Source organism: Peromyscus californicus, unplaced genomic scaffold, assembly GCF_007827085.1.
Source record: "Peromyscus californicus insignis strain IS unplaced genomic scaffold, ASM782708v3 Scaffold_8__1_contigs__length_139910024, whole genome shotgun sequence".
NCBI lineage: Eukaryota > Metazoa > Chordata > Mammalia > Rodentia > Cricetidae > Peromyscus > Peromyscus californicus.
In genome coordinates, this window is record NW_026294606.1 from 51,498,371 (window position 1) to 51,522,228 (window position 23,858).

Consider the following 23,858-nt stretch of genomic DNA (forward strand, 5'->3'; position numbering starts at 1 on the left):
ATAATAATAACAACAACAATAATAGAATTTCTGTTGTAGGCAAATTAAAACTTGAGGATATTCCATCTCAACATATAAAATGGTCCACTTAGGTCTTGGAGAAATTAATGGGCCTGAATGATGAGAAGGCACTTGACACATAAGGATCTACACGAATGTCATGGAGTATTACTGTGTGTTTGACTTTCACTTGGGAGATTAAAAAACCTTAGAGCTGCCATTTAAGAACTAGCAGATGTAGCTCAGTAGTAAAGCACATACCTAGCATACATGAGGCTCTAGGTTCCTCAGCAACACATGCACACACACAGAGACTGAGTGATGGTCAGTGGGTGTGTTACTTGTCCTAGTAAATCAGGTTTTGTCTTAAGTTGATCCTAGTGCAGGACACCTCCCCTTGTTGCTCTAGAATAGCAGCCCCCACCAGCATTCTGGCCTGAGTGTACCACTGCGAGTGTCTTTGCATGCATCACTCAAGATCTGGAGGTGCCGACTAACAGAGGACTTAGGAAGGTTGTGTGAGATGATAATGGAAAGTGTATATTCAGACAAAAAGATGGGAAAGAAAGTAGATAAACATCTATAATATTAGTAAAATAAAGTTTTCATTTGAGAACAACAAAGACTGAGCAAGGGCTCCAGGAGGCCACCCAGGATATCTACTCATGACATAGATGTATGTTGACAATTTATTTGGATTTGGGGGGAGGATTCTTCTTTAGGCAGCCTCTGTTGCTTCCATTATTCAATCTACAAATACCATTTGCATGCAGAATCCACCCCACCCCAGGAATTTATATTGTTGTTATCCAGAAGACATTTGTAGCAATTATTTCCTTTTATTGTATTCTTAACAAAAAATAAAGGGGCTCCTCTGGGAGTTTCCTACTGACACCAAAGTGTATGAAATAACTTGATTAGCCCTGGAAGAAATAACCATCAGAATGCTGTTTGTTTCTTTTTCCCAGATTCAACCTCTGTAGGAAAATATGGATCAGGTTTCTGGGCTAAATGTGCCAAACACTCAGGAAATTTATGCAGTTTAATATTTGCAATGCAAATATGCAATTTACATATCATCCCAAACTGGCTTGTCCTGCTGAGAGTAAGGCAAGCAGACATTGCTCATCTAAATAAAATTGATATTGTTGGCATGGTTTTTATTAAGGTGTTTTCATTCATAACATTTTAACTACTGGGGTGCTGCTTCTAGTAGCTGCTGTGACTCCAGAGAAGTGAAGAACTAGCTCTGAGGCTTTGAGTCGGGTCCCTGAAATTTTCATCCCAGAAGCATTTTATTCGGTTTTTCCTCTGTAAAACAGGGAACACAATAATTCTACTTCCTATGATTTGTTATGAATAGGTAACATGACTCAGGTGCAATACTTCACACTGAAGGGAAAGCCAGTTGAGTCTTTAAAGAGTAGAAACAATTATAACACTGTTTTAAAGATAACGACAAAAAGTTAAATGACTTTGCCACAGAGTTATTAGAGTTGTGCATTAGATTTTAAAAAAAAAAATTATAGGGATTTGTTTTTAACTAGGAAACAGAGACAGGGAAGAAACCCTTAAAACCCAGTAGCTCTGGGAACACAGACGTTTGTGTAGCACTCACTCAGTGGTTCCCAGTGTTTACTGCGGACTGGCGAGAGGAACTTCTTGTAGTCATTTTCAAGGTCACTGATTAGGGCCTTGGAAAAGATAGAGAGTGCTGAGAGGCAAAGGTGGGCGCGCTGTGGCCAGGCAGGGAAGGAACACCTGTCACATCCACTGAGATGGTACTAGGAGAAAGCCATAGTCACAAAACCACTCAGTTGCAAAGCAGTCTGGGAAAAAGGATGTCTCTTGGCAGCCCTGACACTTCTTTCTCTGTGGAAAAAGGGAAGGCTCTAGATCTGTTAGTCTTCTAAGAGTGATTGCTAAAACATGAACACAGCTCAAGGAAATTGCTGACTTTTGAATTTACGAGCCTGTCTACAGTTTATAGTTTTGTGGTTTTCCTCTTATTAAATGAGGTCGTGGGAATAAATAGTTTATAAGATGCTTCCAGTTCTCACAGTTATAAAGTTAGATAGCACCTGTTGACAAAATACCACCCTGCTTAAAATCCTCCCCAATTAAGACAAATGCCTACAAAAAAATAGGCTAAAGGCAACATGGATTTGTTCTTTGTTCTGTTTTTCAAATGTCAATAATATTACATCAGGTTATTACACACAAGTGCCAAATATTATTTAAAACTGATATCTTAATTATACCAGCCTATTAATATTAAATAATCTTAAATTTTTCTAATAATCATACTATTTCAAGTATTATTTTTCACTTGGCTGTGTGGAACTCCCATCAGAAAACACAGAGAAAGGGGCTGGAGTGATGGCTCAGCAGTTAAGACTACTTGTTACCCTTGCAGAGGACCCGGTTTGGGTCCAGCACCTACCTTGCAGCTCCCAGCCACATGTAGCTCCAGTTCCAGAGGATCTGACACCCACACCTGACTTCCCCAGGTCCTACATGGACATGGTACATGGACATACATGCAGGCAAAACATCTATACACATAAAAAAAATCTTTAAATCAATATTTTTTTAAATCACAGAGACTTAGGATCAGAATTAATTGTGAACCTTCTTATAAACTGGTAATATAAATGTGAAAATTTGAGGTGTGTGTTATTTTTATCCATATTATTTCCAAGGACGTAGATGTTTTAATTCTTTCTTTCGCCAAGACAGGATTTGAAGCAACTACTTTGTAAAACTGTATGGGTTAACTTCCTGGTGCTGTGACAAAATACATGAGAAAAATCAACTTACAAAAGAGAAAGATTTATCTTGGCTCAAAGTTTCAAAGATTTTAGTAGTCCATAGTCAATCAGTCCATACAATTGCCCATAGCTTTGAACCTATACAAGGCAGAGCACTGTGGCAGAAAGCGCCTAAGAAATTGAACTGTAGCTGGAGAGTTGGCTCTGTGGTTAAGAGCACTTGGTGCTCTCTTAGAGGAAAGATGGCTCATAACAATCCTTATTTCAATTCCCAACGGCTCTGATGCCCTCTTCTGGCCTCTGTAGGCACCAGACATGCACGTAGTACACATACATACATGTGGGTAAAACACTCATACACGTAAAATAAATAAATCTTTTAAAAGTAATAAAGTCTTTAAAAGAGAAAATTAAGCTAACTATCTCATGATTTCTGGAAAACAAATGGGACAGATCCCAAAGTTCCTTCAAAGGAATACCCCCAATAATATAATTGCCTCCAACTGCATCCCTAAATGTTCCATTAATTCCTTTTAGCAGCAGAGGCTAGAGACCAAGCCTTAGCCTATGAGGCTTTGGGGGCTCTCAACACTCAAACCATAGAAAGTATTTCTGAAATCTAAAGTAAGAACATGAACGCTACACCAAGAAGATGAGCACTTGTTATGACTTAGTCATAAATGCAGACAATTTGTTATAAATTGCTTACAGTATAGTCCCAGGATCTAGAGCAGCAGTTCTCAATGTGGGGGTCATGACCCTTCTGGGGGTCAAATGACCCTTTCACAGGGGTCTGGTATCAGATATCCTGCATATCAGATATTTACATTATGATTCATAACAGAAAAATTACAATAATGAAGTAGCAATGAAAATGATTTTATGGTTTGGTGTCACCACAGCATGAGAAACTACATTAAAGGGTTGCAGCACTAGAAAGATTGAGAACCACTGCTCTAGAAAGATGCCCCCCCTCCAGAGGGTGAACAGATGATGGACAGATAATGGATGATGCTGAAAGATGATAGCTAGGAAGAAAGAAAGAAAGAAAGAAAGAAAGAAAGAAAGAAAGAAAGAAAGAAAGAAAGAAAGAAAGAAAGAAAGAAAGAAAGAAAGAAAGAAAGAAAGAAAGAAAGAAAAGAAGGAAGGAAGGAAGATAGATAGATAGATAGATAGATAGATAGATAGATAGATAGATAGATAGATAGATAGATAGATAGATAGATAGAAAATAGACATAGACTCTTTATCTACATTGAAAAGGAAGGGAAAGGGGAATACAGAAGGGAGGAAGCAAACCTGAGTATGAGCAAGACCTTGGCTGAATCCTGAATTTTATAAACAAGTGGTCAACTGGGGAGATGTTATTTAGCCAATGACCACTGTGGCTACAAAGACAACAGTATCTATTTCCTAAGAGCATTTTTAAAGATGTTTTTTGACAGAATAAGAAAAGTCACTCAAGTAGACAGTTTGCTCTGTTGACTTTCAGAGCATCATCCTTTGTGATCCGTTCCCATTTGGTTGCATGTGTCTTAAATAGTGGTGAAGACCCCAGAAGGTTCTTCCATTTAATCACTTGCTCTTTGAGTATTTAGTTCTATCAAATGCTGTGCTTATCACTTTGGTGAGAGTAGCAAACAAGAAGGACAAGGAAGGCATCCTATAGAAACTCCAAGCACAGAGACAAACACAGGCCTTATCACCAGTCTGCAGACATGTACAGACTGTTTGCCCAAGAGCACCAAGTCACCATCTTGGCACTGTGGTGGCTGAGCAAGAGGAAACATCTCTAGGGACCACAGAGTGTGTTCCACCTGGATAAATGACTCAGACTCTACCATCTGCATATTGACTAGGAAATTGCCTGCTGACATTTTTGTCAAAGATTACAGATTTTAACTAGCAGTTTTGTTGCGATGGAGGTGGTGGTGGTGGTGGTGGTGGTGGTGGTGGTGGTGGTGGTGGTGATGGTGGTGGTGGTGGTGGTGGTGGTGGTGGTGGTGGTGGTGGTGATGGTGGTGGTGGTGGTGGTGGTGATTTCCATGAACATTTAAATGTAACCACTTCTCTTTTTCAATTATGTTTTTATTTATTCTTTTTATTTCTTTTATTTTTAGATTATTATGTAATTACATCACCACACACACACACACACACACACACACACACACACACACACACACACTTCCCTTCCTTCCATCCAAACTCTCCCATGTGTTCTTCCTTGCTCTCTTTCAAATGCATGGCTTCATTTTTTTATTAATTATTGTTACATGCATATATGTATATACATATATAGTCCTAAATATAACCTTCACAGTCAATATAATGTTCCTTATATGTATGTTTTCAGGGCTGACCATTTAATTTTGGATAACCAGTTGATGTGTTCTTCCTCGGGTAAGACCATTTCTCCCACTGAGTGTTCCTTAGTTGCCTGTAGTTCTTGATGTAGGGTTGAGGCCTTGTGTGCTTTCTCTCATCCACTTGGGCATGTCTATTATTTTGTCATTGTGCAGCTCATGTTTAGGCAATCATGTTGGTGAGACTTTATGGGGGTAGGTTCTGACATTACTAAGAGCTACAATCTCATAGCAAACTCCCTGATTCCCTATCTGCCTCTTACCATCTTTCTACCTCCTTTTCTGTAATGTTCCCTAAGATTTAGGTGTGGGAGTTATTTTGTGGATGTATCAGCTGAGACTGGGCTCCACACTCTGTATTTTGATTTGTTGTGATTTTCTGTAATGGTGTCCATCTGTTGCAAAGAGAGTTTCCTTGATGATGGGTAAGAACTACAGTAATCTGTTAGTATAAGGACAAATATTTAGACTGTAGCTAGGGATTATGCTGTTTTAGTAAAGTGGTGGTTGTAGGTTCTCCTACAAGATCCATAACTTCACTACCCCTGGCTAGGTTTTCAGTATCAGACATGGTTTTCCCTCTTGTCAAGTGGGCCTTAGCTCCAATTAGAGAGGTGTTGGTTACCATGAAGGTATGCTTGCCACTAATGTACACTTAGGTTTATCGTGCCATGATGGTTGTGGTCCATAAGCATCATAGCTGGATAGGACTGTTGGTTGTTTTCCTCCTTTAGAAGCATGCAAGGCCCCTTCTGGTACCATGAAAGCTAGTCCTGAGGGAAGCATTTAAGTCAGTTCCAGCTCAAAGGCATCTGGGCCTGTGTCTGAAGTGCATGGTGTCTTCAAATCGGGACCTACCATCTACCTCTCAGGGGCAACCAAGGGCAATCATTTCTGATGTTGGGGATTTTGTTAGGTGGTCTTTGGCTCTTAGAGGGAACATTGTCAACTGAGATGTAAATTTTTCATTTAAACTATATATACAGCAACTTATATTATTATAGGGCTTATATTATTATTAAGGTAGCTAGTTAATATGATTCCTTATGACTTTTTCAGACACCTTTGCTGTTATTTTATCCTTCTTCTGTATTTATCTCCCTTACCCTCCCTAATTAGAGCCCCCCTTTTTTCTATTCCCCTAATCAGATCACTTGTACCTGCTATTCCCTTCTCTGTTGCTCCCTCAACCCCCTACCCAGGCAATGGTCCTTTCCAGTGGGTAAATGATATAGGAGGAGGAAGGAGGATGCTCTTTCATAATTCATCTGATGGTGGAAAAGTATGCCCAATCTAATTCCCATGCAGAGATCATTAATGAATTTCAAATCTACAGAGCCAAGGCTGTCCTGTCCTGTCTTAAAAGGATTAGGCATTGGATTAAGGGACTTTTCTGTTCCAGCAGAGCTTTCCTGTTTTATTGAGGGAGAATTCTTTTTAATTTGAACAAGATTTATCCTTCCTTTGTTCTCTTACCATAGAATCCAAGCTGTACCTTACCAATACTCTGATGACCCAGGTTAAAGTTTTTAGAGGCTCTCTCTGTGTGTGTGTGTGTGTGTGTGTGTGTGTGTGTGTGTGTGTGTGTGTGTGCGCGCGCGCGCGCGCGCGCACATGCATCTATGGAGACCATAAGTTTACATCGGTGTCTTTAGTCACTCCCCTCCTTACATACTGATGCAGAGTCTCTCACTGAACCCAGAGCTCACTGTTTCAAGCTGGCCTTGCAAACCAGCTTGCTCCGGAGACTGCTGTCTTTGCCTCAGGAGTGCTGAGATTACAGTCCAGGCCACCACACCCACCTGGCATTTACATGGGTCTGGGGATTGATAGTCCCATCCTCACACTTACCCAATGAGTCAGTCATTCATTATATGCCCCTTTTTGTATTTAAGTGAAGTCTACTTCAAACCCACCATGGATGCTGTGATCAGGATTTTAAAAGTTTTCTTTACCTTCAGTCTATCAGGCAGCTCTCAGATAAATAGTGTAAACTATGTATTTTACTTCAACCACACAATAAAGCTTCACTTACCAGGAAGTGACTTACTTATGAACCTCAGGTACCTAGAAAAACTAATGCCAAGTGAACTCCTGATTTTTATGTTAAGAATGAAAAGCCTTCCAATTCTCCTTGGACTTCCTTAGAGTTTTGGTTTGGGTTTGGCTTGGTTTGGTTTCATTTTTGGTTTTTTTGTTTTGTTTGTTTTATTTTGGGTTTTTTGGGGTTTTGTTTTGTTTGGGTTTGGTTTTTTGTTTGTATGCTTTTGTTTGGTTTGTTAGTTGGGTTTTTGTTTGTTTTTTTTGTTGTTGTTTTGTATTGTTTTGTTTTTGGAGACAGGGTTTCTCTGTGTAGCTTTAGAGCCTGTCTTGGAACTTGCTCTATAGATTGGGCTGGATTTACACTCACAGAGATCCACCTGCCTCTGCCTCCAGAGTGTTGGGATTAAAGGCATGCACCACCACCTCCTGGCAGTTTCATTTTTCTTAATATACATTCACTTCTAAAATGCTTGATTATCTAGTTTTCTAACTCACAATAGAGAAAGGGCATCAGAGACTGGCAACTTCAAGTTGACCACCAGGGCAGGAGAAAGTCTAGAACCTAGCAAAAAAAAAAAAAAAAAAAAAAAAAAAAAGCAGATTGAAAAGTGATAAGGATCTAGTAAAGTGGCTCATGTGCTGAAAGGGACTTGTCACCAAATATGATGACCTGAGGTCATTCCTCAGAAACCCATGAGGTAGGAGAGAACTCACTCTCACAAGTTATCCTCTGACTTCTACCATGGCTCTCACGTGTGGGTACAAACACACTTGATAGATAGATAGGCAGATACATACATACATACATACATACATACATACATACATAGACAGACAGATGTTTTAAACATGAATAGGACTAGGGAAATGGCTCAATAAAGTATATGCCACACAAACAAACACGTCTGAATTTAGTTCTCAGAACTTACATAAAAGAGCCAGGTGCTGAGGAAGTGGACACAGCAGATCTCTTGAGCTCCCTAGTCACCCAGCCTAACTGAATCAGCAAGCTGCAGGACCTAAGAGACCTTTCTCAAAAAACAAAGTGAATGGCTCCTATGGAATGACACTTGAAGTTGACCTCTGTCCTCCACGTGTACATGCATACACACACACACACACACACACACACACACACACACACACACACACACACACACATCAAACATTTACTTGAGGATAAGAAACTATATCGTAACAGCCTAGGGCCAGGACGCCAAGTTCAGAGGCACCAGCCAATTAGGAAGCTCCTGAGTCTCTGTTTGTTTCCAGCTACGTGGAACAGCTGACAACCATAAAACTGCAGGAATCCAGGTAAGGTGTAACACACTTTGTATGGTTGTTCTCACTTTGGGGTGTTTTGTAGTTGTGCTAATTTAAGAATAATAGCATCTGAAACCAAAAATAGCACTTGTTTGGAAAATCTTATTCAAAACAAACAATTGCAACTGAAATTAGTGTCAGAAAGCCACCTTAGAACTTGGAACAACTCAAATCAGGTGATTTCTTGTCCTCTCTTAACAGTGATGTTCTGATCCACTGACTTTTTGATGCTGTGTCAAATGAGGCAGGTTTCTCACTTATGTTTGAATCTACAATGGCTGGTGCTCATAGTCAGGTTGCTTCCTGCCCCAAATCATGATTGTTCCACACTCATTGCAGTGGGAGAAAAGAGCCTGCTCTTGTGTCTCTGCAGAAGATGGGTGCTGAGGTCTGAGAAAGGGAACTGAAACCAAATGATACCGGGAAGGAAAGTGCCCGCTACATAACAGTTAAGGCTCAGACCAAATGTTACCTCTTAATAACTCTCTGTTTACTATAACTATGTTCGAATTTATAGAGGCTTGTACTGGTCAGTTGATCTCATAGAAAAGTGAGTAGTGTTGACAGCAGAAAATATAGAACCCTAAGATGTTCATACAAACTGGAACTTTTGTGTGCAGTAATATTGTCTACCTGGGAAGTAGAATGTCATAGCTACCAAAATAATGATAAATGATGGAGATGTCCAGAGGATAACTGGGTGCTGTAGATGCAAGCTGATGGAGGCAGGAGAGAAGCTGGACCATTTTCTATGTGCAGTTTTGAGCTATGTCGAATTCTGACACCTAGGGTTTGCAGCTTAAATGAACCATTCTCCCTATTTGATGCTGCCTCTTCTCATCTTACTCATTCCCAATCTTCTTGTGTATTTTTGCATAATCACCTTGTCCAGAAATACATTTTTTCAGACTGTTTATATTTGCTTTATGAGGGAATTCTGAGATACAGGTTATCATTTTGTTTTTTCCGCATCAAACCAATGACTTATAATCATCACAGAATGTTTTATCATTATACATGGTCTATTTAATGGAATCCAAAAGACTCTACATCTAGATGAGAAAAGTATCTTTTTTTATCTTACATGGCAGATGATGCTATAAATATTATTTGTAAAAAAAAACTTTGAAAATATGAAGACAAAGGTGCTAAAGATTCTTGGTACTGTTTCTCATTTTTATTTATGCCTTTCATCCATGAAGCAGCTTCAAATTAATGTTTATTCTAAATCTCACTTAGTTATTCATTCAAGAAACAACATGATGAAAGACAAAACTATTTACTGCTCTTGTCTCATTCCCTCCTGCTAATAATGAGTGTATAGTGCATCTCCATATGCTATGTAGAGTGTGTTTTAGAATAACTGTAAGGAAGGCACCTGACCGTATTAAGAATGATGGATGTAGGTATGATTGTATTTTCATGCACCTGCCAGTGACTTTGTGGAATAGAAATTCAATATAAGCAAACCATTTAAATTCTATGTTTTCCCTGTGTTTGTGCTCACTATGCATTGGATAAGTGAATGTTGAATGCTAATTCTGTTAACCCACCTCATGAACTAGACAAAAGGCAAGTGTGACTTCATAAAGTAGCAGAGACATAAGGGCTGCATCCCAGAGCTATAAAGATGTGTAAATACGGCCTTTCCTCCTGGGTGACTCTAGGTTAACAGCAGTCCTTCAATAGCAAGCATCTTGTGTGTGGTTAAGAAACAGGTTGACCTCAGTCTGTGGGGAAGGCTTTGCCCTGGAGGAGATGGGAATGGAAGGGGGGGCTGGGGGGAAGGTGAGGGGGACGGGAGGGGGGAGAACAAGGGAATCTGCGGCTGATATGTAGAACAGAATGGTATTGCAAAATAAAAAAAAAAAATTTAAAAAAAAAGAAACCCAAGTTACTTGATCAAATTAAGTAATCCCCCCACTGCCCAGCTAAGTGGCACTAGATCTCAGCAATTTGTTCTAGAAATACCACCTGTGGGTGGCTGCTGTTCACACAGTGCCCTACATGTATCCTCAGGGCTGGCGCTCACTCTGCTGGACTCAAGAAAAATGCATTAGATATGAACCCTTTCTTCTGCCTGTCACCAATCTAGCTTCAGACTCTAAGTACATCCCAGAAATACCCAAATTAGAAATATGAAAATTCACTAAATTATCTACAAATTTCTTATTTTTTTACTCAAATACTACATGATAACTATACAGAAAAATAGCGTTTGTTATAATTTTAGTGTGTTCTTATGATGTACTTTGTCTTTTTATAGAGCCAAATATTCAGATTTAACTTCTGACTGCTATTGAGGAGAGGAGGAAAAAGGCTTGCCTTGACCCAATAGGTACATTCAGATAGCCCTTTATATTCAGTATGTGGGGTATGTGTGTGATAGGTACATTCAGATAGCCCTTTATATTCAGTATGTGGGGTATGTGTGTGATAGGTACATTCAGATAGCCCTTTATATTCAGTATGTGGGGTATGTGTGTGATAGGTACATTCAGATAGCCCTTTATATTCAGTATGTGGGGTATGTGTGTGATAGGTACATTCAGATAGCCCTTTATATTCAGTATGTGGGGTATGTGTGTGATAGGTACATTCAGATAGCCCTTTATATTCAGTATGTGGGGTATGTGTGTGATAGGTACATTCAGATAGCCCTTTATATTCAGTATATGGGGTATGTGTGTGTGTGTGTGTGTGTGTGTGTCTGTGTGTGTGTGTGTGTGTGTCCAGAGAAGGATGCTGAGTATCCTACTCGATGGCTCTCTTCCCTATTTCCTTCAGGCAGTGTCTCTGACTGAACCTGGAGCTAGGCTGCCAGACAGCAAGCCAAGCAATTCTCCTGTCTCCAGCCCTCACAGCATTAGGGTCACTGGTGCATGAGGGTCCCTGGGTGGCTTTTTACATGGATTCTGGGGATTCAAACTCAGGTCCTCACTTTGTGCAACAAACACTCTTACCTACTGAGTTATCCCCCAGTCTCTATATTTAGCTGTATTCAGTATTTTTAACAGTTGTGTGCTAAGAGGTAGGCAGAAGACATACTTTGTTCCTCTTCATGTCCCTGGCAACATCCTGTTCTGGGCCTACGTGCCATACAGCTTAGCAAATGCAGAAGCTTGAGGGGATCAGTGAGTGGTCAGTTATGAGCCCCCTCCTAGCCCACACAAAAGGTAGCATGGTATGACTATGGTGGCATTGTAGGAGACACAGTATATTTACACAAAAATTGTTGGCAGTAGCTTATTGGACTATGAAGATGGAAATAACATATATGTAAATTATTCCAAATTTATCTAACATTTTAGGAGTTGTCTTCATGCTTCATAATTTTTTAGTTAACTGAAATTGTTAAATGTCTCAACATTCATGTTTTTAAAATTAGCTCATCTATTAAAAGCAAATCTGCTTTAAATTGACATGTCTATTAAAAGGACTTTTTCAAAGGAAAAATTACTTTTTATTTTACAGTTCCATGAGATTATTTTATAGAAAACTTGTTTCACAGAATCTCATGTGTGTTTTGGTAAGTTATTACAGTGACTGGTGAAAATAAAGAAAACGTACAGCTTAGGCTGGGTCGGGGGATGGCTCAAGGGGAAAAGTGATTGCCATGCATATATGAGGCCCTGAGTTCTGATCCCCAGGACACATGTAAAGCCAGTGTGGAAATGATGGTGTGTAATCCCAGTGCTTCCACATCCAAACAGGAGGAAAGACCAGAGGATCCCTAGGAGCTGGTAGGCCAGCTAGCCTGGTGTATGCAGAAGGGAACTTGAGACGCTCTTTTAAACATGGTGGAAGGCAAAAGCCAAAACCCAAATGCCCACATGTGCATGATGGCATGTAAGTGCCTGCTCTCACACACCAGAGCATTCACACACAACCACACACACACATACCCCACATGCACATACACTCTGACTTTTCTAAAGTGTACAACCTTATATTATATCATAGGTATTCATGTACTAGAGCTTGGATTTCTCAAAATAAAACCAAGATGATGATGTATCTCCTAACCCAGTTCACCTGCCTATTCAAAAGCTTCTACCTGCAAGTTCAGAGCCCGAAGCATCTTGTCGAACAATACAGAGTGTCTCATAGTCAAGCATCTAACCCTCAAATCTAAGGTTTTCCACTGTGTTTAAAGGAAGTGCTCAGATTTATTAAGTGGTGCCACACCTAAATCATGAAGCTGGGGTTGAAGGGCCATCAGAACATAGACAGTTTCACCCGGAGCACCATGTTTTGTCAAAAGGGCTTATCCAACAGAAACACACACTTTAGCAGAGACAAAATACATATTTGAAAACATATGCACAGACACCTTGGGCTAAAACTTTATACAAAGTATGTTGCTTTGTAGCAAGCTCTTTAATGGATCATCTGTTTAATTTTATATAGGATTGCATTTTATAGTCATTTATCAAGTGGGAGGGAAGATGAATATGGATGGTTGAACTGCTTTTATAAAAGGAGCCGCAGCAAAAGAAGTAACAGGTTTTGGGTATGCCAAATAAATCCCAGCCACAGACCACAAAACACGAGACTAAAGAAAAGAACTGCAGCCTGCCCAGCCTACTTATTAGACAAGCTTGAGCAGGCCCACCATGTTGTTTAGAAGTCTTGGTTTATTCTTGGTCAATGTATAAAACTAGTTCACAACAAATAGTAGTATGGTTAGTTTACATTTCATTTGAAACAAATATAAAACTAAGAGATTTTTGAAACTAGAAAAAGGATGGCCATGCTATGTTTGGGCCATTTATACACATTCCAGGAAGGAAACAAGTATAGCCTGTAGCTGAAGTTTTCTCTGGTCCTGCCCAGTCCCACAGACTCCGCAGCCATTTATAAAATAATCACTCAGAAGGTTATATTAATTAAAACTGCCCGACCATTAGCTCAGGCCTACCACTGACTAGCTCTTACATTTAAACTAACCCATAATTCTTATTTATGTTTAGCCACGTGGCTTGGTACCTTTTCTCAGTTCTGCCTTCACATCTTGCTTCCTCTGTGTCTGGCTGGTACCTTTTCTCAGTTCTGCCTTCACATCTTACTTCCTCTGTGACTCCTGACTCAGCCTTCCTGCTCCCAGAATTCTCCTCTCTGCTTATCCTGCCTATACTGTATTTCCTGCCTGGCTACTGGCCAATCAGCATTTTATTTATCAACCAAATCAGAGCAACACACATTCACGGCATACAGAACGATATCCACAGCACTTCCCCTTTTCTTTTTTTTTTCAAAAAGGAAGGTTTTAACTTTAACATAGTAAAATTACATATAACAAAACAGTTATCAAGGAAGAATTATAGTTATAATATCTAGTGTATTTGTATTCAGCAAAATTAAAGAAGATATTAGCCTCTCTTCTGTGTGCAGAAATAACAATTTGAGTACTGAGTTAATAGAGGGGTGAGCATAGTGTTTTTTAAATCATCCAGACAGGGACCAAATCATCATTTATAATTGACTTCTAAGTTGTATCCTTTAATGCCTGTTGATATAGTTATATGACATAATTTTTATCATCTTTTATTTTTGATACTATAATTATATCATTTCCTACTTCCCTTTCCTCTCTCCAAACCCTCCCATATACCCCTCCTTGCTCTCTTTCAAATTCATGGCCTCTTTCTTCATTAACTGTTGTTAAATGCACATATGTATATTTATATGATATATTTTATTTAAGATTTTGCAATTATCCCTTTGACCAAAACTGGTCTAACTAACGGGGTCTCCATTCCTTATCCAAAACAAAGCTTCTAACACACTGTATGTTGTGTTATCCACTTTACAATAGTCACCCCACTTTGCCTGAAGAATAGTTTTGTGTGTGTATCCATGAGTGAATGTCTGCATGCAGGTGCATATGGAGACCAGAGGCCAACCTTAAGTGTCTTTCTCTGTCACTCACTTTATTTTTTGAGACCAAATTTCCTCACTGAACCTGGAGCATACACATATGGCTAAGCTAGCTAGCCAACAAGTCTCCTGTCTCCACCTCCCCAACACAGGGATTATAAATACCATTGTACCTGGCTCTTTTATGTGGGTTCTAAAGGATGCAACTCGGAGTTGCTGATACTAATATGCTGATACTGATATCTAATACTCTTGTGGCCAGCACTTTACTGACTAAACCATCTCCCTGGCCACAAAGCTAATTCCTTTTCAGCAGCACAGTGGCCAAGAGCCTTGCTAGTCTGCTGTTCTCCTTCATTCCCTACCCTCCCAGTGTGTTTCTCCTTCTTTATCTGCTTTCTGGTTTTGCTGCGCCTTTCCCTGCCTTGCGTACTTTCTCCCACACCATTCTCTCTCCCCTGTGACCTTCTCTTAGTCCATCTTCATAGATGCAAGATGCTTTGTCTGGCTCTGAATTCTAGTTTAACTGAGGACTATTCCTTTGACTGACGATGCTAATCTGTTGACGTGTCTCTGGCCAGTGATGCCTGTTACCCTGACCTTTATGTTTCTGTATATAACTTGTGGTTTCACACCCCCAGCTGTCGTTAAGATTTTATCTTTGTCACTGGTTTTAAGCAAGTTGGCTGTGGTATTCCTTGGTGTCATTTCTAACTGTGTCTTGTGCTTGGCGCACATCAAGCTTCTTGCATCTACACATGCTGGTTTTCACCACTCTTGGATAATTATATCGGTTTCTCTCTTCCCTCCCTCCCTCGTCTCTCTTTGGAGTTTCCAATCAGATTTATCTGTTTCTTGTGCCCTTCTGCTGGCCAATGCTCTTCCTTTACCCCAGGCTTTATTCTCTCTGATTCTATTTAGATCATTGACAACTCTATCTTTGTGCATATTTTCTTCTGTAGTTCATTTCAAATACTACTAATCTCAGAGAGGATTTTTTTTCTTTACTTAAACTGCATATTTCAATTCTACAAGTTTTTATTTGATTGTTTTTATACCTTGTATGATTATTTTTTATCATATTTGTGCTTTTCTTTGCCTTTTTTCAATATAGTGCACAGGAGTACCTGCTCTACATTAGGAGAGGGAAAGAGCTCTTTGAATGTCTGCATCTGCTGATGATATTTTATCTATATCATGGCTGGATCCACTCACAGGGGTTTATTTTCTTCTCATTATGGATTTTCCTACATGCCTGAGGTTTTTTTTCCAACATAATGCTACATATCTTGAGGCATTGGATCCATTAACAATACTGGATTTTCTATATTCCTCTAATTTTTTTTTTTTTTTTTTTTTTTTTTTTTTTTTTTTTTTTTTGGTTTTTCGAGACAGGGTTTCTCTGTGTAGCTTTGCGCCTCTCCTGAAACTCACTTGGTAGTCCAGGCTGGCCTCGAACTCACAGAGATCCGCCTGGCTCTGCCTCCTGAGTGCTGGGATTAAAGGCGTGCGCCACCACCGCCCGGCCTTGCGCCACCACCGCCCGGCCCTTCCTCTAATTTTTTAAATAGTTCCAGGCTCCATTTTTTTCCAAACTTGATTTTAAGAGGTCATGAGGAGTAACAAAATATACTTAGTATGTTAATATTTATTCCTGATACCAAGGCCATACTCTGTAGAATCTAGACCAGACACACCATGAGTCAGGAAACCCTTCTTCTCTGTCTAGCTCTGGCTTCCCCTTCCTGAAGCCCTGTCTTTGGACTCAGGGGATTTCCTCACACGGGTGTATTTATACCTACAGACCTCTGGAATGCTCTTCTTCAGATCACTCTCCTGTTTTAGTCTTCTCTGGTAGCTCTGATCACCTTAGCCTCAAAGAACTCAGAACTTAATAGCTTCAGTTCAAGCAGATCCTGTTTGGAGATCTGAGTTTATGTGGAAATACCCTCTGGAGTAGACTAAGATAGCCTTAAGAATTACTCTGTTTCTTATCTCCTGAACATGTCTGTCCTCCATTACCCATAGTCCATACTCTGAAAACCATCGTTTCATACAGTTTATCCATATTCTTTGACGAGTCAGGAGTAAGGTTTCTCTCGTCTCAGACATGACCAGATCAGGACCCTACCTCACTTTGTTTGATCCTCTTTCATTCTCATAAGCCAGATGGACAGTTTGTGAATACCTTGTCTTCCAGAAAAAAATCAGTGATAACCCTATCTTCAATTTTATCTTTTTTCTTCCTCCTATATTACAGTAGGTTGCTGTTCTGTCATGTTATTCCTTCATATGTGCAAGGTGCCTCTCACTGAACTAGAAGCTTCTTGAGTAAAAATATAAACATTGACATGCCCATAATTTATGCTCTTTCAAAATCCTCCATTGTATAGATCCAAGTGTGAACAGCATGGAGAGGTCTGAATAAAGGTCAGTTGAGAGAATGAACGAAGAGTCTCAGAAGAGATTTATAACATGTTCACATTAATTAATACGTGAGAATTGCTGCCCATGTTTAACACTGCAGACAAATTAAATGCATTGTCTGTATTTGCATTTACTTTACTGCTCCCTTCTAGTCTTCGTACAGTTTTAGCAGTGAGGAGACAAGAGAATAACAAGGATACTCATTAAATTTGCAGATGATGCCAGAGTCTAAAGAGAGTAAAAATCTCAAAATATAAGATTAGACCTAATTATAGCCTCAGCAAGTAGGATAATCAGTGGCCAATAACATATGTAAAGTTAAGCAAAACTACAAGGCATTAAATTTTAGAAGGAAAAGCTAACCCACGACGTGTCATGGCTTTCAAATTGAAAAGGAGGCAAAAATGAAATTTGCTATGATTGTAGGATGCTTTGTAAAAATGACAAAAATAATTATTCTTTTATGGTCATAATTGTAAAATGCCTTAAAAATTCTGTGACTTTTTGAGGGCTGTTTTTATTTGTTAAGAGCATTAGAAAGTATAGGTTATGGAGAAAGCTATTAAGATGTTGCAAACGAGGCCTCTGTGGAAACTTATTTCCTTTTGCCTTTGGCTTTTTCATTTTCCTGGAAGAACAAAGGGTATATATGGGAAATTAGTGTGTTGTAACAAAGAAAACATGCAACCAACAAGGAACACCTCGTGCCTTCTGCTGAAACAAAGGCATTGCCCTTGGCATTGAGAGTCTGTATATAAAAACCATGGTGAATGTTCACATTCAGAAAGAGGCTGGTGAGTATTGTACCAACAGCTATTGAGGCTTACGAAACAATGCCTGGCATTCACATTGCTCTGCTGGCTTTCAGTGAGCCATGAATATAGAATATAATCTAAAAGTCATGGTTAGCCTGTGAGATATTAATTCCATTTCACAGATGATAAAATTGAATAGTCCCAGGTAAATAAGCTCTGAGTGACGTAGATAATTAGCAGGATAGCCTAGGCACTTATCAATGTATCTACAGTCCTAAAATAAATAGAATCTTAATTGGAAGATGTATCAGTGTGGTCTTGATTGTTATTTTGTGTTGCTTTTTAATTTTTTTAGAATGTCTTATAGCCCAGGCTGGCTTCAAACTCATTATGTAGTTGATGATTACCTTGAACTTATGATCCTCCTGTGTCCATTTCCCAAGGACTAAGTTTAAGGCAGGCACCATCAAGCCAAACTTTTGTGATACTGGAGTTTGAACCCAGGCCTTTATGCATGCTAGAGAAACACACTACTAACTGAGCTATGTACATCTCCAGCCCTATAGTTGTGCTTTGAAGACCCTACATGCTGAGAAATGGAAACAGTTACTCTCTGTGGCCTCCATCCCTTCATATGTACTGCTGTGAATGTCTATAAATCCATTCAGTGCAGAGAAAAAAATGTATTCACGATGCCCAGGCTTTGGGCACTTGAAATAGAAAAGACAAACAATCTAAGACCGTTGCCTTCCACCTACCTTGTCCTCTTAAATCCTTAAGCATAAGGTAAGCTTCAGTACTGTAATCTGATGCTGCTGCCAGTTTCTTCCCCATGGTGTAACGTTTAGTAATTTGTTGCCTTGCCTCCTCCACTAATATGTTGGTTTGTATGTCTCTTTAAGAATGGTTAAGTTTACCAGAGCCCTTAAAATGGAAGTAATTAAAGTGGGCACTATTGGTAAATTGATGCTTGTTAGAATTATCCTTAGCCAAATGAAGGGTCTTCTCTTCCACTACGAAAGAAAGCAAATGGGAAAAATTATCAAGAAGATGAGTCTTGAGGAATCTGTCACCCGAATCCTTCTGTTCTTTCTGAATTCTATTAACAGGTCAGCTATTCTGAATATATATATTTGGCTTGAGATGTGGGCATACGTAGATATGGATAAATGGAAGAAGGGCTTGGGGAGATTCAAAGGGCATTCACACCACTGCTATGAGCAGACTACTATTTAGAGAAGTGGTTCTCAACCTGTGGGTTGTGACCCCTTTGGCAAACTTCTTTCTTCAATAATATTTACATTATTACTCATAACAGTAGCAAAATTACAGTTATGAAAATAATTTTATGCTTGGGGTTCAACACAACATGAAGAACTGTATTAAAGGGTTGCAGCGTTGGGAAGGTTCAGAACCACTGACTTTGAAGATATCTTAAGTAGAATGTTCCAGAGGCTGTTCTACTAACAGTTGCAGTTCAGTCGTCCTGTATTTTTAGAGTAAACATGGGTCTTGCCCTTCAGAAGCTGCCCAACTTCTTGCTTTGACTCTTTGTCTACAGAAGAGACTTCCACATTCTCAGTTCTCTCTCATGCTCTCTGCTGCTTAATTGGGGAAACTAGGGACCCCGACCATTGGCCCCCATGTTTCACCCACTGGCAGGACCATTATCATCACCATGGCAACAAGTACGATTTCCAGTCAGGGCTGATTACTGCTTCATTACTTTCTAGTTACAGCATTTGTAAAGTTAATGCCTTATATCAACAGACAGGAACCTGTGCAAACTTTAGTCTGAAATCTGTGACATAAGACAAAAAGAAACTGGACATATATTTTTTGGACAAAGGTCAGGATGCTGGATGAGTAATAAGAGATTAACTCCACTTCTTCCCTTAAACACACAGGCAAAATGGCTTTGCAGAGGAAGAGCCTACTTTTTATTCTTATCTATTTGATTTGATGTAAGAATAGAAGGAAGGACATGTAAGAAAGGCCTTGGAGCAAACTGTATATCAGGACATGTGCTTACAGTCAAGTTGGGGGAAAAAAATCAAATTGCTATTGAAATCAAATTAATAAAATGAGTATTTTCTTTTTTAAAGAATTATTAACTTTGTTTTCTTGAGAATTTCTTACATTGACTCTGTACCTGCATCACTCCTCCCCTTCCGTTCCCTCGATTCCTCCCATGTCCCCTACTCCTTCCCAAATTCACAACCTCCTCTTCTTTAGTTATTATTGTGGCATATATATGTATATATGTAGCATATATATGCATACACATATGTACACAATCTACTGAGTCTGTTTAACGTTACCTAGAGGTACATGTGGCCACTGATAGGTTGCCCATGCTCCAGTCAATTACCCAACCATTAGCATTAATTGGACTCAGTTAAAAACTAATAATAATAAAGGACATAAAGTTGGAAAGGAGATGTGATGGGAATATCCTGAGAAGAGTTGAAGGGGAGGAGTGGCGAGTAGATATGATCAATATACATTGTATACGTGTATGAAATTTTCAAAGAATAAATTTAAAATATTATGAAAAACACATAGTCTTTTGGAAAAGGTCACAAAATTTGTATTTCTGACTGTAATAGATCTGTAGATGTATTTGATTCCAAACCTAGACTCTTTGGACTATACAATTGTATTTGCACATTGACATGTGTGTGAATGTAATGAGAATTAAAGATGAGGTGAGGCCTTATTCAATAAGGACAGGGTAGTACCAGAGACTCTGCATTCCAACAAGTGCCCAGGAGAGGTTGGCATTGCTGGTGCAAGGGCTATAGCTTAGCAGCATTTTGAAGGGGGATAATATAGTATATTATCAATATATGTCAATATATTATCAATATTATCAGTATATGTCATATATATCAATAGTACATATAGTTAGTTAGTTAGTTAGTTAGTTAGTTAGTTAGTTAGTTAGTTAGAACAAAGCAGTTCCCCAACTCAATGTACCAGGAGAAGAGGCTGGGCACATGGGATGATAACATCGCCTCTTATTTACAAGTCTTCTTAGGACTTTGTATGTTATGATCTTACCAGAATAGAATATACCCAACCCCTTTTTTAAATCTACTCAACAATATAGAATTTTTGCCTAAGCCGTATCTCAGGATTCAACTCACTCTTCAACTACAGAACTCCATAATCTGGTTGCTTAAATGTCGAACTTTTTAGGAGAAAGCACTTACATAAGAATCGACAGTAGTCAGAATGGAGTTGCATTGCTATTGTTGGGATCCATGTATATAATCAGGTAGACACTGATGTTTAGGAGAGAGAAAGTGAATACATGATGCAAAAGTTAATACAGCAGGATTCATGCCTTCAAAAAAATAGGTCAATATGGCCTCCTCAAACACAAAAATAATGGTTCACAATGCAGAATTAAATAAATTTTAAATGACGGTTAAGAAACAGGCAGTAAAGAATGAGGTAAAGAGTGATGATTCTAGACATCTGTGAATTATTTGGAAATACTTTCCTCATCTGACTCTTCTGCAATCCTCAGACTGTGGTGTTTGTACGTAGGTAGATGACAAGGTCCAAAGACCCTTCCCAGGTTCAATTTTCCCCATAATTTCAGTCTCTTCATTGCAGTCCATTTATCTTTTAACTGAACTAGAACATCAGGGAGTCAGAGCCTTCAGAACATGTTCTATATGAGCTGGTGTGTCTATGTTTCGTAGTTTGGTATTTGTTTTCAATTGGTTGATGAGGAAGCAGTGGGAACTGTAGTGGACGCACTGTTCTCTCCTAGGGTAAGGACAATGGCAGGCGGTCCATTAATAACTAAAGACTGCTGTGTGTGGCCAGTGCCTGAGGCATCCTGTCCGCCAGCTCCCTAGGTAAACCTCCAAGGTCTCAGGCACAGGCACTGATGTCTTTGTTATGTCAGGCCTGTTCTGTCCAGTCTGGCCCAGAGTTACTTAAGAACATTAGTATCAAAGTGCTGGGCCTCATAGACTGAGAGAGCCCAAGATTTTCTCTGCTTTAACTGTGAATTTTGGTAATGTGATTGCCATCCTATTCAGCATGTGGAGCAGTTGCATAAGCGCTGTGTTCCAAAAGGGGTCAGGGCTCTCTGCTATGGACTTTGTTGTTGCTGCCCCTGATCCCCCTAGATCACTCAGTAACTCCATCGCTCTGTCTCTCCAGGACTCAGAACCATTTCATAATGGTTCACCTTGCTCCTGTTGAGACTAAACTCAGACATTTTTCTTTTTTCAAATCCAGGAGCTCTTTCCTTTTTAAAAGTAAAAGAAAAGTAATGATCTTTTTCTTTTACAAAATACACTTTAGATTTTGGAACACACTCTTTTTCTACCTACAAAAGCTCTATATTAAACATGTCGAACCCTGCCTGTGGAAAATTCTATCATACTTGGCAAATATAGTGAACCTACAACATTTTCAGACTAATTAACTTTCATTGCCATGGGGTTTTGCTCTAGAAATTAAATGGGTTCATCTTGGTGGGACCAAAATTCAAATGAGCTCCTGAAGAGTATTTCTGCTGGCAGATTTGTGTGACTTGGTGACCTTCTGCTAATCTTTGGTGGACACATCATGCCTAATTTGTGGTGTGACTGATTTCTTCATAAAATTCTTCATTAAGAACAAGACATCATTTTAGTGAAATACAAAAATTTGTTTTACTTGTGAGCTAAGGATGTACACAGGAAATATATGATTTCCTAGGAAAACATTATCTAGAAGAAAGCTGAGAGCCTGGAGAAACATAACAGTCAGTTGTCAAGACTTTAAGGATTCAAGGATTATTGGCTGAGGTATACAGTCCACCAGTTGTGGGGAATGAGGGGAAGGACAGCACACCAGGATGACCAGCAAAGAATCACAATATCCAAAAAACAGAGGAATAATGGGCTGATGATAGAATACACAGGGACCCACTGAACTCAAAATAGTTAACATTGGGGGTTGGAGACTTAGCTCAGGGTTCAGTCCTCAGCTCTTTAAAAAAAAAAAAAAAAAAAAAAACACAGTTAGCATGGATAATCCAAGAATCACCAACCTCCAGAGCAGAAGTGCTCAGAGAAGAGAAAAGATTGCCCTCGGTGTACCATGAAAGTCACATTCAGGTAAAATATCCTTCTGGACCTATATGAGATTATATTAGTAACTTTTCTCATTGTTCTGCCCAGCTGCCTGGCAGGAAGCAATTTAAAGGAAAAAGAGGACCCAGATAAATGGCTCAGTGGTATAAAGGGCTTACCATGCAAGCCTGGTGATCCTCAAGCTTGGATTTGATTCTTAGAACCCAAGGTAGAAAGAAAGAATTGATTCCACAGCTGTCCTCTGACCCCTGCATACAAGCTATGTAATGCACCTGTGTGTACACATGCGTGCATGGGTGAACACACACACACACACACACACACACACACACACACACACACACACACACACACCGTGCACACATACAGTAATAATGATAAATAAACAAAGGAATGAAGGAAAATGTTGATTCTGTCTCATAGTTCAGGTGGATCTTTCCTTTATAATAGAGAGGAGACCAGGCAGCAGGCAGGGAGAGCAGGTGTGGCTATGCTCGAATAAAACCAGAAATGCATCTGATTTGGCCCATGTGGATAACAACGATGTATAAGACACAGTGTATGAAATTCATAATATAATCTTAAGTCAAGCAGCATGCTGCAGAAATAGCTAATTTTATTAGTCTTCCTTTCTTTGCAGTTCAGTTTGTGAAAAAGTAAATATACAGAACCTGGGAAGTAGCTCTGTTGGTAAAGGGCTTACTCTGCAAGCTTGAGGATCTGAGTTCAACCCCTAAGACCCACACCAAAAAGAGCCAACTATGGTGGCCCATGCTTGTAATTCCTGTGTCGAGAAGGCAGAGACAAATAGATACTGGGCTTGATGGCTAACAAAGCTAAACGGATGGCTTCCTGAATAAAAACACCAAGGTTGCCTCTGGCCTCGATATGCATACACACATACGCACACATGTGCACACACACAAAAGATCAATACACAGACAAGATATAGTTAGAAAAAATGAAGGCGAACAGATGTTTCTTTCCTGTGTTCAGTATATGCTTCCTAATTATTCAAATTTTACATAGGCATTCTATTTGTATTTCAGGCAAATAGGAGTAAATTCCCCAAATCCAATTCCATGTTCTACTGTTCAGTGGCCTCTTGTCATCCTGTTTGTCTAGAGGCTACAATATTCTCAGGGGCTTCTTGGAGCAATTGAATAAAAGTTACAGACTGCTACCCTGCCG

The 23,858-nt window shown here is 39.4% G+C and overlaps 1 protein-coding gene across 17 annotated transcripts in view; it reads left to right on the forward strand.

Annotated features, from left to right (window-relative positions):
• Positions 1-23,858, forward strand: part of Chrm3 (cholinergic receptor muscarinic 3) — a 474,104-nt gene that overhangs the window by 317,182 nt on the left and 133,064 nt on the right. The window contains exons 3-4 of one of the 17 annotated variants that reach the window (XR_008215738.1): positions 5,128-5,174; positions 8,705-8,747. The exons of 14 other annotated variants lie outside the window; for them this stretch is intronic. The gene's annotated coding sequence lies outside the window, so the exon portion shown is untranslated. Of the gene's footprint in view, positions 1-5,127; positions 5,175-8,704; positions 8,748-23,858 lie in introns of those variants that run through there. 2 more of the 17 variants (XR_008215739.1, XM_052728166.1) reach the window with 2 other exon arrangements.